Genomic DNA, 15,989 nt, shown 5'->3' on the forward strand with positions numbered 1-15,989 from the left:
TTCAGAACAGTGCAGAATGGGAATTGGAAGCCAGATTTGCCCAGCTGCAGTCCAACACCTTTACTGCTGTACTACACTGTTCTTTGCTGGAAACTGGGCAGCCATATTCAGTGTGATGCAGTAGTCAGAGTGTCAGATTAGGATTTGGAAGACCCATGTCTGAATACTCTGCCATGAAAATTCACTGGATGAGTTTGGGTCAGTCACACACATTCAGCCTAACCTATCCACAGGAATATTGTGAGGATTATTTTATCCTCATTGTTCTCCTCTTGTCTGTTTTAATGATGTTAGCCAGTGTGGATCCTCCAATGGGAAGAAAGGTGGGGTATATAAGAAATAAGAAAGAAACCAAACCTGTGTATACATCATATAAGTGACAAATTTCAGTTTGGTTATGTGTTAGATGGGAAAGGCAAACACAACAAGATGTCCTGCAGTACAAAAGTATTAGAGCACAACTTTCGTGGACTGGATCCCACTCCATCAGTCAGTGTCATACATGTGACAAAGGGAGGTCTAGCCATGAAAGCAGAAGCCACTGTAAATGTGTTGGCCTTTATGATTCCACAAAATGACTGTACTTTTAGACACCTGACAAAAATATGATTTACTGTAAGTTAAAAGGGATTGCATCGATTCAAGCAAACACAAAATGTTATATAGTGCCAGTTAATTTAATTCAGGGACAAAATTAGGTTTCTGGACGCAGACCAGCTGAACTGGGTGCCCAAAAACCAGCTGCATAAAAGAAATGTCATACTATCCAGCAGCATATTGACACAGGGGATAACTACAGCCACAGTCTATAAACATCCCATGGCACCCCAAACACGTGCACCAGACACTGCTGATGTCTGCAGACACAAAAGGTTTCAGGGACTCCTGTGAACAGAAGCTAACTTTGAACAAAAACAGAAATACACGCTCAAAGCGTTTTTGTTTGTTTCAATGTCTTCCAGCATTTCAAAATGCTGAGGAAATAAAACCATGCATACAGCTCCTGTAAGTTGGTAACACTCTGATCCTCCCATTACACTTTTCCATAGCATTACCAAATTCCACTACATGTCTATGTCTAAAATACAGGTGTTTACTATGTGACAATTACTTTGCTGTCAGATTCTTCCTGAACTCGATCCTGCCAGCAGAGTCAAATAATCTTCTTCGAGCCACAGCAGAACACAATTTAAATGTTTAAACTCACCCTTGCCTCTATCGAGAATCATACTCACAAGCCGCACTCTGAATCCAACTCAACTCCTTACCCTGTTAGCCTGGTGGTGTTGTCGCTTCCCAACTAAGATTAATTCTCTTAAAAACACAGGTGATCTTTAAAAAAATAATAACCCTCGAGGTTCAGTGTCTATCAGTTAACCAGGAGGATTAACTGGCTTGCTTTGCTATTGCTTCTAGAATTTCAGACGGCCTATTGCAATCAAAAGCACTCTCTCCCACTTTCACAACCCATTGCAACTTCTGAGGGAAGGGCTTTTTACCTAAGTCTTATTTTTAGAACTACGCATCACAAAGATATACACACACAGTATCACATGACATGACATAACTGCTAGGGAGAAAAAGGCCCAAATTGTTCCTGAGTCCATGCTCGGGGTACAGTCACGGCACCCACACCAAATGCAGGCTTCCCCCGACCACATTTCAAGAGAATAAATAAGTCATGTAATCCTGCCTCCATGAACAGGTTTTAAAGCAAGGCACTCAAAATCAATAGGGGAAAAAGGGAAGGGGCACTTCACTAGACAAGGCGGTGTCTTGAAAGGTTTAAAAAGTTAAGGGATTGTTTAGGGTTTAAGAATAAAAACATTCCCGCCAATTCTAACCCTTAAATGATAAAAGGCAAGCGGTCAAGCAGCGTAAGAACCCAAAGACTTTCTGGGACAAAAAAATCAGGAAATAAGAACGCCCTTGGAGGGTGCAAATAAATCAGGGAAGAGGAGGGAAAGTCTGTTCACACGTACAAGCTTTTACAAACAAATTAACCAGCAGACTCAGCTAGAGGGTAGTGACAGAGGCCACCTTTACCAGCATTAACTAACACGTTACTTAGTACTGGTGCCCCCTTCTACGCCGGCATCCAATAATTGCAAGCCCTGTTATAACCCTACGCATTAAAGATCATGCAAAACAAGCGTTATGCAATATTAACCAGGTTTTGAGTGAGTTTTGAGTTGCAATCTTTCTTCCTCCCGCCTCTATTGACACCGGCTGAAAGTTTGGAAATAAACACACACACACAAAAAATATATATATAAGAGGGAGGGAGAAGCAAATGCATTGTTGCAGCCTCTTCCAACAATACCCATACGACAACAGGAGCAGAGGCACCAACAACGCGCGCGCACACACACACACACACAAAAATGACTGCCAGCCAGCCAGCCAGCCACGTGACGGCGAAATCGCCAGCGCACACACGAGCGCGCGTGCGGGAGCGCGCACACACACACACACACACCCCAAAGGGGGGGTTGAGAATGGAAATTGGGGAGGGGTTTGGAAAGGGGGGGGGCTGCCATGCAACTTTGGGGCGAAGTGGCCGGGGGGGGGGGGAAGAGATGGGGAGGGAGATCCAACACACAAAGAGGGAGGGAGGGAGGGAGACGCTCCCGGCGCAAAGGAGAGGGAAGCCTCCAATTTAAAGTGGCGCCATCAGAAGCCAGCCCCCCCCTCTCTCCCCTCCTGCACACCCCCACCATGCAATGGAGCCGCACACGCACCCGTCTCGGGGTCACAGCCGGCGAGAGGCGGGCCCATGCTTATTATTATCATTATTTGCATTTTGCAAGAGCGCTTTGGAAATAAAACTCTGCCCCTGCAGCCGATCCGGAGCGCGAAGTGTGCTCTCTTTTTTGGTTGTTGTTGTTGTTGTTGTTGTAGCCCAATTGCAAAGTGAGCACTGCGGGAGTGGTCGCCTCGATCCCCCATTCGTCGAACAAAGTCGGCCTACGTCTTTTCTCCCTTCTCCTCCCCCCCCCCGAGACTAATCCCCACCTCCACTACAAGGGACCCGCTAGGATGGTCACGGGCATCCTCCTCGAAGACCGTCCCTCCCCTGCCCCCCCATCGAATCACAGGCCGAAAGCACGGCTTTTTGCACGCCCCCCCCCGTTTTTCTCCAGTTTTTGCACGGCTTCCCCCCCTCCCCAGTTTTTGCACGGCTTCCCAGTTTTTGCACGGCTTTTTTTCCTTTCCCCTTCCAGTTTCGCGTTTAAAAAGCATCGGGGGAGGGGGTGGCAAGGACGCCCCGCGGACCGGACCCGACCCCCCCCCCTCTCGGACTATGGCATGCAACCACGAAAAAAGTAAAGAGAGGGAGCCATGAACCCTGCTCATCATGGAGGGCTGGCCCCCGGGCCGCGGTGCAAGAGAAAGGAACCCGGGCAGGGAAGTTGATGCGCTCGCGCCTTGGTGCAAAGAGCGCGCGCGGAAGAAATCGCAATGCCTGGGGGACAAGGGGGTGCGCTTGGGGGCCCGGCGGTGCTGGGCAGAGGGGGTGGGGGGGGGGAAGAGAGAGAGAGAGAGAGAGAGAGCAGAAGTTGTTTTCTGGCCGCCGCCAGCCAGGCAGCCGCGCTAACAAAGGCGGGGGAGCGCAGGGCAGCGGGGAAAGCGGAGCCAGCCTTGCAAAAGCAACCGAGCCAGGCAGAAGCAAAGCGGAGCAAGCAGCAGCCAGGCGGCGGCACTTACCACGTGATGGAGCAGAGTCCGGGCGGATCCGGCCCGGGGGAGAAAAAAATAATAATTAAAAAAAAAATTCCCGGGAATAAAAAAAAATATCAAAAGGGCGCAATTTGCAAGCACGGCAAGGGGAGCGCAGGGTTGAATCCTCCTCCTCTTCTCCTCCTCCTCCTGCTCGGCGGCTGCCCTCCTTTTTCCGCCGCGGCTCTGCCGTCTATTTTCCTCTCTCCTCCTCCTCCTCCTCCTCTTTCTTCCTCCCAGCCCGGCTCCCCTTCCCCTGCCCGCCTGCTCCCTGCTCCCCTGCAGGCAAGGAGGGCGGGCGGGCAGGAAAAGGGCTGGGGAAGGAAAGGATTTCGAGGAGAGGAGGTGGTGCGGGGGGGGGGGGGACACGGTTGCCTTCTCTTTTGCAACCACCCCCCAACGCCGCACACCCTGGAGAAGGAACAAGAAGAAGGGTGGTGGGGGGGGGGAGGCGCTCCTGTCTTCCTCCCCCCAGCGGCGGCGGTTGCTGCGGCGCCTCCTCCCTGCTGCAAAGGAGGGCCCCCCCCCCTCTCCTCCGAAGTGGGGCACGGCGTGCAATCGGGGCCTGCGCTCCTCCCTTCGCCCTGGATCTCCGCTTTCCAACACCCCCCGTGCTTTGCACGCCCCCCACCCCTTCTCCTCCCACCCCCGGGCAGGAGAAGCCCAGCCGCCGCAGACGGTGGCGCGGCTCCTGCCGCCTTCCCTGCTGCTCAGTCCTGCTCGGGGGGGAAAAAATGGCGGCCGAGCTCCTTCTCTGCCCTCCTCCTCCTCCTCCTCCCTTTAATCGGAGAATGCACCGGGCAGGGGGGAGGGAGAGAGAAGCGAGGCGGGGGGGGGGGTTGGTGGAAGAGGCCAAGGGGAGTCGCGAGCGCCGCCGCCGGCTTCCCAGGCGCACTGCGGGCCCGGCGCCGCGACGCTGCAGCGAGCAAAGCTCGGGTTGCAAAGGCAGGCAGGCCGGCGCGCGCGCGCTGGCGGAGAGGGTTGCAAAAGGGCCCGGGCGTGCAACGCCAAGCCGGGCATGCACGCGCCGGCCCCCGAAGCAGCGGCGCAGGGCCCAGCGGGGAGCCACGTGCAAAAATAAAATAAATAAATAAAAGGGGACACGGAGCGGCTGATCCGACCAGAGACCCCAAGTGCAAGCGTTAAAAAAAAAAAAAAAAAAGTATTATTATTATTATTTTAAGTTTATTATTTTTTTAAAATAATTATTTTAAAATAATTATTTTAAAATAATTATTTTAAAATAATTATTTAAAATAATTATTTTAAAATAATTATTTTAAAATAATTATTTTAAAATAATTATTTAAAATAATTGTTTGCATTTCGCAAGAGCGCTTTGGAAATAAAACTCTGCCCCTGCAGCCGATCCGGAGCGCGAATGCATTTTATTTCTCAGAATGCATTCGCCCTGACCTGGGGGGACCCGGGCGGGCCTGATCTGGTCAGGTCTCAGAAGCGAAGCAGGAGTCAAAAAAGGGCCAGAGTCCAGGAGCACCTGAAAGTCTAACAAGAATATTTCCTGGTCGGGTGTGAGCTTTTGTGAGCCACAGCTCACTTCTGCAGTAGTAGAAAAGGGCAAGAGTCCAGGAGCACCTTGAAGACTAACAAGAATATTTCTGGTCGGGTGTGAGCTTTTGTGAGCCACAGCTCGCTTCTTCAGATACAGCTTGGAATGTGAGTCCATCCGCCTTTAAGTATAGTATGTAAGTACTCTCCTATACTTAAAGACAGGCGTAGAAAAGGGCAAGAGTCCAGGAGCACCTGAAAGACTAACAAGAATGTTTTTCTGGCAGGGTGTGAGCTTTTGTGAGCCACAGCTCACTTCTGCAGTAGTAGAAAAGGGCAAGAGTCCAGTAGCACCTTGAAGACTAACAAAAATGTTAGCTAGTAGGGTGTGAGCTTTCGTGAGCCACAGCTCACTTCTTCAGATACAGCTTAGAATGTGAATCCATCCGCCTTTAAGTATAGTATGGAAGTACTCTCCTATACTTAAAGACAGGCGTAGAAAAGGGCAAGAGTCCAGGAGCACCTTGAAGACTAACACAAATGTTTTCTGGCAGGGTGTGAGTTTTTCTGAGCCACAGCTCACTTCTGCAGTAGTAGAAAAGGGCAAGAGTCCAGGAGCACCTTGAAGACTAACAAAAATGTTAGCTAGTAGGGTGTGAGCTTTCGTGAGCCACAGCTCACTTCTGCAGTAGTAGAAAAGGGCAAGAGTCCAGGAGCACCTTAAAGACTAACACAAATATTTTCTGGCAGGGTGTGAGTTTTTGTGAGCCACAGCTCACTTCTGCAGTAGTAGAAAAGGGCAAGAGTCCAGAAGCACCTTAAAGACTAACAAAAATGTTTTTCTGGTAGGGTGTGAGCTCTCGTGAGCCACAGCTCACTTCTGCAGTAGTAGAAAAGGGCAAGAGTCCAGGAGCACCTTGAAGACTAACAAAAATGTTAGCTAGTAGGGTGTGAGCTTTCGTGAGCCACAGCTCACTTCTTCAGATACAGCTTAGAATGTGAATCCATCTGCCTTTTAGTATATAAGTATAGTATATAAGTACTCTCCTATCCTTAAAGACAGACGTAGAAAAGGGCAAGAGTCCAGGAGCACCTTTTAAAGACTAACAAAAATATTTTCTGGCAGGGTTATGAGCTTTCGTGAGCCACAGCTCGCAAAGTGGTAGGGTATGAGCTTTTTCTGGTAGGGTATGAGCTTTCGTGAGCCACAGCTCACTTCTTCAGATACAGCTTAGAATGTGAGTCCATCTGCCTTTTAGTATATAAGTATAGTATATAAGTACTCTCCTATACTTAAAAGACAGACGTAGAAAAGGGCAAGAGTCCAGGAGCACCTTTTAAAGACTAACAAAACTGTTTTCTGGTAGGGTGTGAGCTTTCGTGAGCCACAGCTCACTTCTTCAGATACAGCTTAGAATGTGAATCCATCTGCCTTTAAGTATAGTATATAAGTATAGTATATAAGTACTCTCCTATACTTAAAGACAGACGTAGAAAAGGGCAAGAGTCCAGTAGCACCTTGAAGACTAACAAAAATATTTTCTGGTAGGGTATGAGCTTTCGTGAGCCACAGCTCACTTCTTCAGCTAGACTGGAGATATAGAAAACCTATGCTGCAATTAGGGAGAGCTCTATGAGAGGGCAGCACGTGACTCAAAATTAAAAAATTACAACATAAACTACCAATAGAGAATTGTAAGCATATATTATAAAGTCGAACATTAGTGTTTGACTTTATAATATATGCTTACACTTCTTCAGCTAAGCAGGGTCAGCCCTGGTTAGTATTTGGATGGGAGACCACCGAGGAAGTCCAGGGTTGCTGTGCAGAGGAAGGCACTGGCAAACCACCTCTGTTCGTCTCTTGCCATGAAACCCCCCCAAAAAAGGGGTCGCCCTAAGTCGGCTGCGACTTGACGGCACTTTACACACACACACACAGAATGTATTCGCTCAGTTATCCCCTACCAAGTGCTTTTCACTATTTTGTAAAATATTACAAAAAAGGGAGCCGCAGCCTTCAGTTTGCAAGACCTGAGCAAGGCTGTCAAAGATAGGACAGTTTGGAGGACTTTCGTTCATAGGGTCGCCATGAGTCGGAAGCGACTGGACGGCACTTAACACACACAAAATATTACATAAGAACATAAGAAAAAGGCCACGCTGGATCAGACCAAGGCCCATCGAGTCCAGCAGTCTGTAAAGCAGAATCTTTACAATGGTGTTGGACTGCAGACCCTTAATTTTTCATATTGATCAGTTACTAGTACCATACAGGAAGCATGTGCAGAGTGCATATTCTTCCTTCACAGACAAAGCCTCCATTGGGGTGTTAGTATAGTGCACTAACATAAGAACATAAGAAAGGCCCTGCTGGATCAGACCAAGGCCCATCAAGTCCAGCAGTCTGTAAAGCAGAATCTTTACAATGGTGTTGGACTGCAGGCAGACACTTAATTTTTCATATTGATCAGTTACTAGTACCGTACAGGAAGCCAGTTGGTGGGAAAGACTGCTTCCGAGCATGTGCAGAGTGCATATTCTTCCTTCACCACAGACAAAGCCTCCATTGGGGTGTTAGTATAGTGCACTAACATAAGAACATAAGAAAGGCCCTGCTGGATCAGACCAAGGTCCATCAGGTCCAGCAGTCTGTTCACCCAGTGGCCAACCAGGTGCCTCTAGGAAGCCCACAAGCAAGCCAACTGCAGCAGCAGCATCCTGCCTGTGTCCCACAGCACCTAATATATTCAGCATGCTCCTCTGATGCCGGAGAGAATAGGTATGCATCATGACATCATCCATTTTGACTAGTAGCCATGAATAGCCCTATCCTCCATGAACATGTCCACCCCCCTCTTAAAGCCTTCCAAGTTGGTGGCCATCACCACATCCTGGGGCAGGGAGTTCCACAATTTAACTGCTTGTGTAAAGAAATATTTCCTTTTATCTGTTTTGAATCTCTCACCCTCCAGCTTCAGCAGATGACCCCGCATTCTAGTATTATGAGAGAAGGTAAGGGCATTATTAAGAATTAGCTTCAGAATTTAAAGGGTGAGATTGAAGTTGATGTACCGTATATTAATGTATTACTCTGTTAAAGTTTGGACACAGGCATATGCTTGTTTCCTTCTTTTTATCCCTTTCTGTTTTTGTATCCCATTATATAAAATAAAAAGTTATAATTAAAAAGGTTTCCGAGATAAGCCAAGAAGTCCCGTCGCTTGAACACCAGTTAATGCTTTAAAAAGGATGTAGCAGGAAACCCCCACCCTTTCAGTGCATTCCTAAGGAGAGTTACTCCAGTCTGAGCCCATTCATTTCAATGGACAGACTGGAATAACTCTTCTTAGGAATGCACTGTTAGTCTCTTAGAATGAATGGGCTCCCTGGGGGCTGTTGCCATTGGCCAAAATTTGATCCAAGGATTTTTTTGAGGATGTCTTTTTTATTGTTTTGCTATTTTTGAAAATTAATAAAATAGGTCAACAGAAAAATTATGTGTATTCCTCTCCCCCCACCCGCTCCCATGATACATGCATAACCGCCCCTTAGGGCTACCTTATTCAAACTGTGACCGGAATCTTATTTCCATATTGGGAGGCAAAAACAAAAAAAGGAATTTCTTTCCGCTGAAGTGCAGCAGAAGGCAAATCATGCATAGACTGGCATATGGAAAACCACGTGTTTCATTATTTACTATATTGACAGCCTGCCCTTCTCGCTGAGCCCCCAGGCGGATTACAGAATATTAAACAGCTAATGCATATGGTTCTGCTGAGGATCTGTAATCTCCCCCAGAGCAGCCTTAGTGCACCTAGTCTAGGTGTTAAAACCTGCACAGCCAATCAAATCTCCAATAGTCAGTCAGAAGCCTTGCTGGGCAAATGGCCTACCTGGCCTCACCCACATTAAAAATACTTGGCAGGTGGCAGAAAAGGTGTTGGTGGGTGCTGTGGTACCCACGGGCACCGTATTGGGGACTCCTGCCGTAGGGTATATTGACTGGGAGCCCACTTTGTCAGAAATGTTTTTGTTAGCCTTTCCGCCTGTAATAGCAGCCTCAATGCAAGGGTAGCAGCTGCTCCTTCTAATGCAGCATTAGTGAAGCTTTGGAATGCCAGATCCAAACTGCGGCTCAGAAACCTCCACAAGTTAATTAACAGGACAGTCAGAAGCAAGACAAACTTTGCAAAATCATTAGATTATGTTACTTTCGGATTAAGTATAAAAAGAAAGTCATAAGCCTGCTACATCCCTGTGTCATAGAGAAAGTTCAGGCGTGGTTTAGCATTATGCAAGCAAGCCTCAAGCTCACATGCTCCTTCTTCCCCTTAAGCTCTCCTGCACTTCCTGGTTCTAACTTATGAGCATGGTGCGCAAAGCAATTTTGATCTGGAAGGGAACCGCAAACCATAGTTTGCTGTTTAAGACAAAACAGCAAACTGTTAAGCACCCCCAATCAGGAACTGCAGAAGTGGGTGAGGGAGAGAATGCAACACCTGAGTTTATTGATGTTAGCACCAAATCATGGTTTGGAGGGGCCATGGCTCAGTGGTAGAGCATCTGCTTGGCCTGCAGAAGGTCCCAGGTTCAATCTCCAGTTAAAGGGACTAGGCGGGTAGGTGATGTGAAAGACCTCAGCCTGAGACCCTGGAGAGCCACTGCCAGTCTGAGTAGACAATACTGACTTTGATGGACCAAGGGTCGGATTCAGTATAAGGCAGCTTCATGCGTTCGACTGAACCCTGGTGTCTTGGCAGTGGATCGATATAAAACACTAGCCAAGAAGAATCTAATGACTTTGTAAGACAATTGACCAACAGAAAAATGGTTACTGTTAGAAATGGCTTGATACAGGGGTCCCCAATGTGGTGCCCATGAGCACCATGGCACCCACCGAGATTTTTCTGGGCGACTGCCAAGTGTTTTTAGAAGGTGTGCAGGCTTTTGCCCAGCAAGGTTTCTGACTGGCCAATGGAAATTTGATTGGCTGTGCAGATTTCTACAAACATTGCTTTGGCAGCAGCTGTCACCGCAGCACAAAGATCTTCCCTATGTAAGTGGCAGCAGTCCTTTCATGACTGGCTCTGCTTCCTACAGCAGCCATTTTGTCACATTCATTTTGTGGCTGCAACCACCACACTGCTATCGTTCCAAAGGTGCCCGCAGGCACAAAAAAGTTGGGGGGGGGGGCCTGCCTTAATAGATAAAAATAAAATATACTACTTAAAAGTATGCAATAAAAATACATAGGTCTGTCTCCGCTTGCTGGGTGGGGGGGAACACCACTGCACATTTTTACAACATCTAAAAGGTCAGATGCATGGCATAAAGAGTGGCAACTGCAAACATTGTATTGTGAGTAGAATTCTGCTTCCTGAGCAGCTTGGCTTTTTAGAAGCACATTTCTAGTCCTTATAGCTGCGAATATGGGTATGACAGGTACTGAATAATGCACTTTCAACACACTTTCAATGCACTTTAGTGATCATTTGCAAGTGGATTTTGCCGTTTCGCACAGTAAAATTCAGTTGCAAAGTGCACTGAAACTGGATCAAAATTGCCCTTAGGTTGTAAAATCTCAAAAGCCCCATGTAAAGGAAGGATAAGTGGGCCTTTAAGTGGTATGAAGCTGGTGCTCTGTTGTCTTTCTCTATAGGTACTGAATCATGCAAAATAAGGTAATACATATTTTAATGATTTGCATAATTTAGAATAAATAGGATTCATGTTATCTTGGCACCCTTCTCTTAGAGAAGAATATAGGAGGTGGTGCTTTTCATTTTTGTTTTTCAGTACAGAATATACACAACCAAAACTGCCAGCCCTCCCTGCCCATAGCAGCAACTTGATCTGCAGGCATTAGCAGATGATATCCATGCAATGAAAAGCTTCACCTGCTGTCAAAACCATGGCAGCAAGCCAGACCATTTTTTTTCCTGGTCAGTTGGCAACCCTATACACAGAATGAGATTTAATCAAAAGTTCAAATAAATGACCAAACGTAAGGCTTTACAATTAGGATGAATTGGGGAATATCGTCCTTTTGGTGAAGGCAAGAGTATCAGGGCTGCTTCATGTGGATACTGCTGTTTCCCACATATGGATACTGCAGTCTTCCCACACGTTTCTTATTTCACAGAACTGTTCCTTATTTAGAATTGTTTTTTTTTCATGGAAAAGAAGAGAGTAACTATAAAAATGTTAATATATTATAATATATTCTAATAAAGTACTGTTAATGTTCTGACGCATGTCATTTTCTTACAGTTTCACTATGTGTTGCTTTTTGGCATCCAGAATGCAGCAGCCAAACAACAGAGACTCCATGCGGGTAGCTAATCCATGCAGAAAACAACTTCACATGTACCTGCTTGTCACAGAGTTTAGCCTGCTGCAGGGTTTGTCTCCCCTACATTCCTGGCAGCATCTTGCAGGAGCATGGGGAGAAACCATGTGGTAAGGGGGCTGAATCGCTGGCAAGCAACTGTACATACAGCTATGGCACTTTCAAATCTCTCTCTCAGACGTCCAAACGCTGGCGTGTACACACATGTACCATTCAATGGAAGGAGCAAGAAAGGAGGCGTGTGTTCTGATACTCTCCATGGGATGGTACATGTGTATACATGCCATTATTTGAACATCAGAAAGAGATGAAAGCACAAATGTATTAGAGCATATATTTTGTGCGCTAGATCCCACTCCATCAGGCAATGTCATCCATGTAGCAAAGCAAGGTCTAGCCATGTAAATGATCGGAATAATTATTTAATGTTAGAAGTTAACGCATTTTATGCTATTGGGATTTGGGGGAATGACTATTGAAAATCTACCTTGACGCTAACCCATGAGATTTCAATGTATTTATAATTTTTTTAACTTCCGATTAAAATTGTTAATGGTAAAAAAGTGGTATGTGGCAGAAAATAAGACATATGCAAAGTATAAACAGGCACATACTTCTGAGTAGGATTGCAATGTTGGGATATTATTTCTTAAAGAATCTGTGTGTTCATCCCAAAGACAGCAACAGGGCCCAGAAGTTCTGATTGGCGATTATTGTGAACAATGTAATACATGCCTTTTCTTCACCCATAATACCGGGAAAATTTGGATTTAATAAATCCAGTGCTTCTTGGGAGTATCTTGATGAATACAGTTTATTGAGAAGTTATACTTTCACCATTTATACAAAAGGGGCTGGATCTGATATTTTCTCCCACTGATTCACAAAAGCATACTAGAGTATTTCAAACGGTCTATGTGCATCAGGAGGTACAAATTATGTTACTTACATGTAATTTCTATGGATATGGCTAATGCCAACAAAAATATTTACAAGAAAAATCTCAATCCTTGTATTCTAAAGGTAAACACTGGATTATTCAGTACCCTTCATACTTTACACAGGATGTTACATGAATCATATACAAAAAAAGCCACCCTTAAAAGTGTTACCCTCAAATGTGGAAAAACTTAAAAGCATTTGAAATATAGTAATATCTTAGCTGTGGCAGCCATAGACAAGGGATGATATCTTTTTTTGTTGATATCTGAGAATCCCATCTGTTTTCAAAGTAACCTGCTGTATAATCAAAGATAGCGCAGAGCTAGAAATGTTATAGTTTTGCTAGATTTTACAATACTGATTTAAACTTTAAAATGTTTATTTAGGTTATGAAAACACTGAACCACGGCCTCCTCCATTTCCCCCCAAACAGTGCATTTCTTAAAGAACTAGCATTCTGTTTAGACAGGGGAGGTATTGTAAAGAAAACTAATATTCTATTCACTAGGGAGGGGGCTGTGAAAAAAACAACTGTTCTGTTTAGATAAGGAACAGGCTGTGAGCTGGACATGGATATATATGAAATTTGGTTAAGGGGTGGTGTTTTGAAAAAGGCTTCCTAGTCTACAAAGGGTAATAAATGAAAAGGTTTTTCTTGTAAATGACATGAAGAGAATGAGAGAAGAAAGGGAGAAAAGAAGGATCAATATGGGAGTGGTGGGAAGGAAGGAACACAGGGAAAATAATCTGAGTTACACATATTCCAGTGTAGGCTAGTACCTTGCATTACCTGGAAATCTCAGCAAGAAACAGTGTTAATTTACAAGTATGCACTTGTTTCAAAAGCACTAAGGGCCAAAACAGACATGACAGTGTCCTTGTGGCCGCCATGAGGACGCTGCTGTCATTTTAAAGAGATTTGAAAATGCCACAAAACCCCAATCCTGATCGGACCCATAGAGCAGCACACTTATCCCCCCACCCAGCCTTTTCAAGTGCTGAAACAGCCGTGCACTTGATAAAAGTGCAAGTGGGGAATAGGAGTGCCTCAGCCTGCAGCGGTCACAAGGACACCGTTCACATCTAGCTTGGCCCTAACGGTGCAATCCAGAAGGAGGGGGTAAAAGGGGTTTGGAGGCGGTGTGACCCCTGCAGCGGTGCAAGTACCACTTGTGCCATCCAAATGGGCACTTACGCTGCCGCAGGGCCACTTACACTGGTGCTGGGGAGCTGCGTGGCTGTGCGAGGCATGGGTGCCGGCGCAGCCTCGGTAGCAGCATTTCTCCAGCACAAGAGCTTGCGCCGATACCAAAGGAGGCATTCCCAGGGGCGGGACTGACTTTAGTCAGCTCCCTAAGCCCTATCGCCCTGGCTGTCATATGGAGGATGGTGCCGAGTTGTTTTCTGTTGCCCCAGAAGGTCGGACCAGAACCAACGGGTTGCAATTAAATCACAAGAGTTTCCGTCGAGACATTAAGAAGAATTTTCTAACAGAGCAGTTCCTCAGTGGAATAGACTTCCTTGAGAGGTGGTAAGCTCCCCTCCCCTGGAGGTTTTTAAGCAGACGCTAGATGGCCATCTGTCAGCCATGCTGATTCTATGATCTTAGGCAGATGATGAGAGGGAGGGCATCTTGGCCATCTTCTGGACATGGAGTAGGGGTCACTGGGGGTGTGTGGGGGAGGTAGTTGTGAATTTCCTGCATTGTGCAGGGGGTTGGACTAGATGACCCTGGTGGTCCCTTCCAACTCTTATGATTCTATGAATGCCCATTTTTGCCAGCGCAAACCTGCGCCTGCAGAAATGGTGGCATAGCCCTGTGAATGCATAGAGCAGTTTCAATGGGCTTAGGGGGATTTTCAATTTTGGCTTGCTGTGCTCAGCGCAGCAAACCACTCAGAAGGCGGAAGGCTGCTCCATCCCCGGCCGTCCCAGAGGTACCCCTCCATAAGATTGCTCTGTCCAAAATATACCATCAGAAGTTCTAATGTGAAGTTAAGGTGTTGGGTAAAACAAAGAAACACAAAGTGGAACATTTTTTTATACACGCACTGGGCAGTCCAGAGCTGCCAGGCTACAATCAAGAGATGTCCATTTGCCATCTCCTGCTAGCTTCTCATTTCATCCAGGCCTGCGCTGTCTCCTGCTTGCTGTGCAGCTTACCTAGAACTGTTCACCTGGTACACCCAGTTGGATGAAACAGAAAGCCACAGCCGCCATCTCCCATGGCAGTTATAAATTAAAAGGCTTGTGCATAGAGCATGCATTTTGTGCTAGGCAGCTGGTCGGCTGAACCTTTCTCCCCCTCTATGAAGGAATGGGCCATAGGGTGAAGAAAGGGAAGGGAAAAGGAATGTGGTATCTCCTCCCTCTCCTTTCCCCACTACTGTGGTGGGCCCAGCACCTCCTCTCCTAGCTCACCCCATTCCTCCTCCTCGCTATCCTAGCTCAACCTGTTCCTTTCAGTGTAGTGCAGTGGTTTGAAGCGGTGGTCTCTGATCTGGAGAACGGGGTTTGATTCCCCACTCCTCCATCTGAGCGGCAGATGCTAATCTGGTGAACTGGATTTCCCCCCCCACTCCTACACGTGAAGCCAGCTGGGTGACCTTGGGCTAGTCACACTCTCTCAGCCCCACCTACCTCACAGGGTGTCTGCGGTGGGGAGGGGAAGGTGATTGTAAGCCGGTTTGATTCTCTCTTAAGTGGGAGAGAAAGTCGGCATGTAAAAGCCAGCTCTTCTTTACACACACACACGTTAATATGTGTAGTAGATGAGTACTAAATTTATACTTAATATTCAAACGTGTATGTCAGTTGTACAGGACTGGTTAGCATGGCTGCTGGGGGGATAGAACTGAGGGGAACAAAATTTTGGGATCCCTAGTCAATTGGGAGGGGGGACTGGAACCAAGCAAACAATGTGATTTATTATCGCATGATATTTGGTTGTATGAGTGAGACCGAGGAGAATCTCTGTCTGAGAGCTTGCAGCAACTTTTAGCAGACCTGCTGATTGGCACAACATTGTTTGCCTTATAATGGAGACATTTTTATAAAAGTAACAGGGTTATAGTTTTAATTTATTAAGTCATTTTAATTACATTGTTTATTATATGTATTCACTTATTTTGTTATTGCATTGTCTTTTTTGCAAATGTTTGTAATCCATCCTGAGTTTCATTGAGGGCAAAGGACTGCAAATTAAGTAAATAAACAATCATAATTTTCCTAGTACAGTTATGTTTTTATATTTTGATATTAATAAAATTAATACCTTGTTTCAGAAATTTATGTGGGATTCCTTACCACCTTGGATTACTTTAAAGAGGATGCATCTTCCATTCAATGAAAAAGGATTTGGTTTCCCTTATTAGTTTATATCATCAGGCATAATTGTTAGCCTGTACTAATTATTGGGATCGCTCTTTGCAGTTGGACCATCCATCTTTGTAAGGCCTCTTGTCTG

At 46.0% G+C, this 15,989-nt stretch overlaps 1 protein-coding gene across 2 annotated transcripts in view; it reads right to left on the reverse strand.

The window, feature by feature from the left end:
- KANSL1 (KAT8 regulatory NSL complex subunit 1) overlaps positions 1–3,770 on the reverse strand; it is a 181,775-nt gene extending 178,005 nt beyond the window's left edge. For both annotated transcript variants that reach the window (XM_056863920.1, XM_056863919.1), the window contains exon 1: positions 3,709–3,770. The gene's annotated coding sequence lies outside the window, so the exon portion shown is untranslated. The remainder of the gene's footprint in view (positions 1–3,708) is intronic.
- Between the last annotated feature and the right edge of the window lie 12,219 nt (positions 3,771–15,989).

Source organism: Euleptes europaea, chromosome 18, assembly GCF_029931775.1.
Source record: "Euleptes europaea isolate rEulEur1 chromosome 18, rEulEur1.hap1, whole genome shotgun sequence".
Lineage (NCBI taxonomy): Eukaryota > Metazoa > Chordata > Lepidosauria > Squamata > Sphaerodactylidae > Euleptes > Euleptes europaea.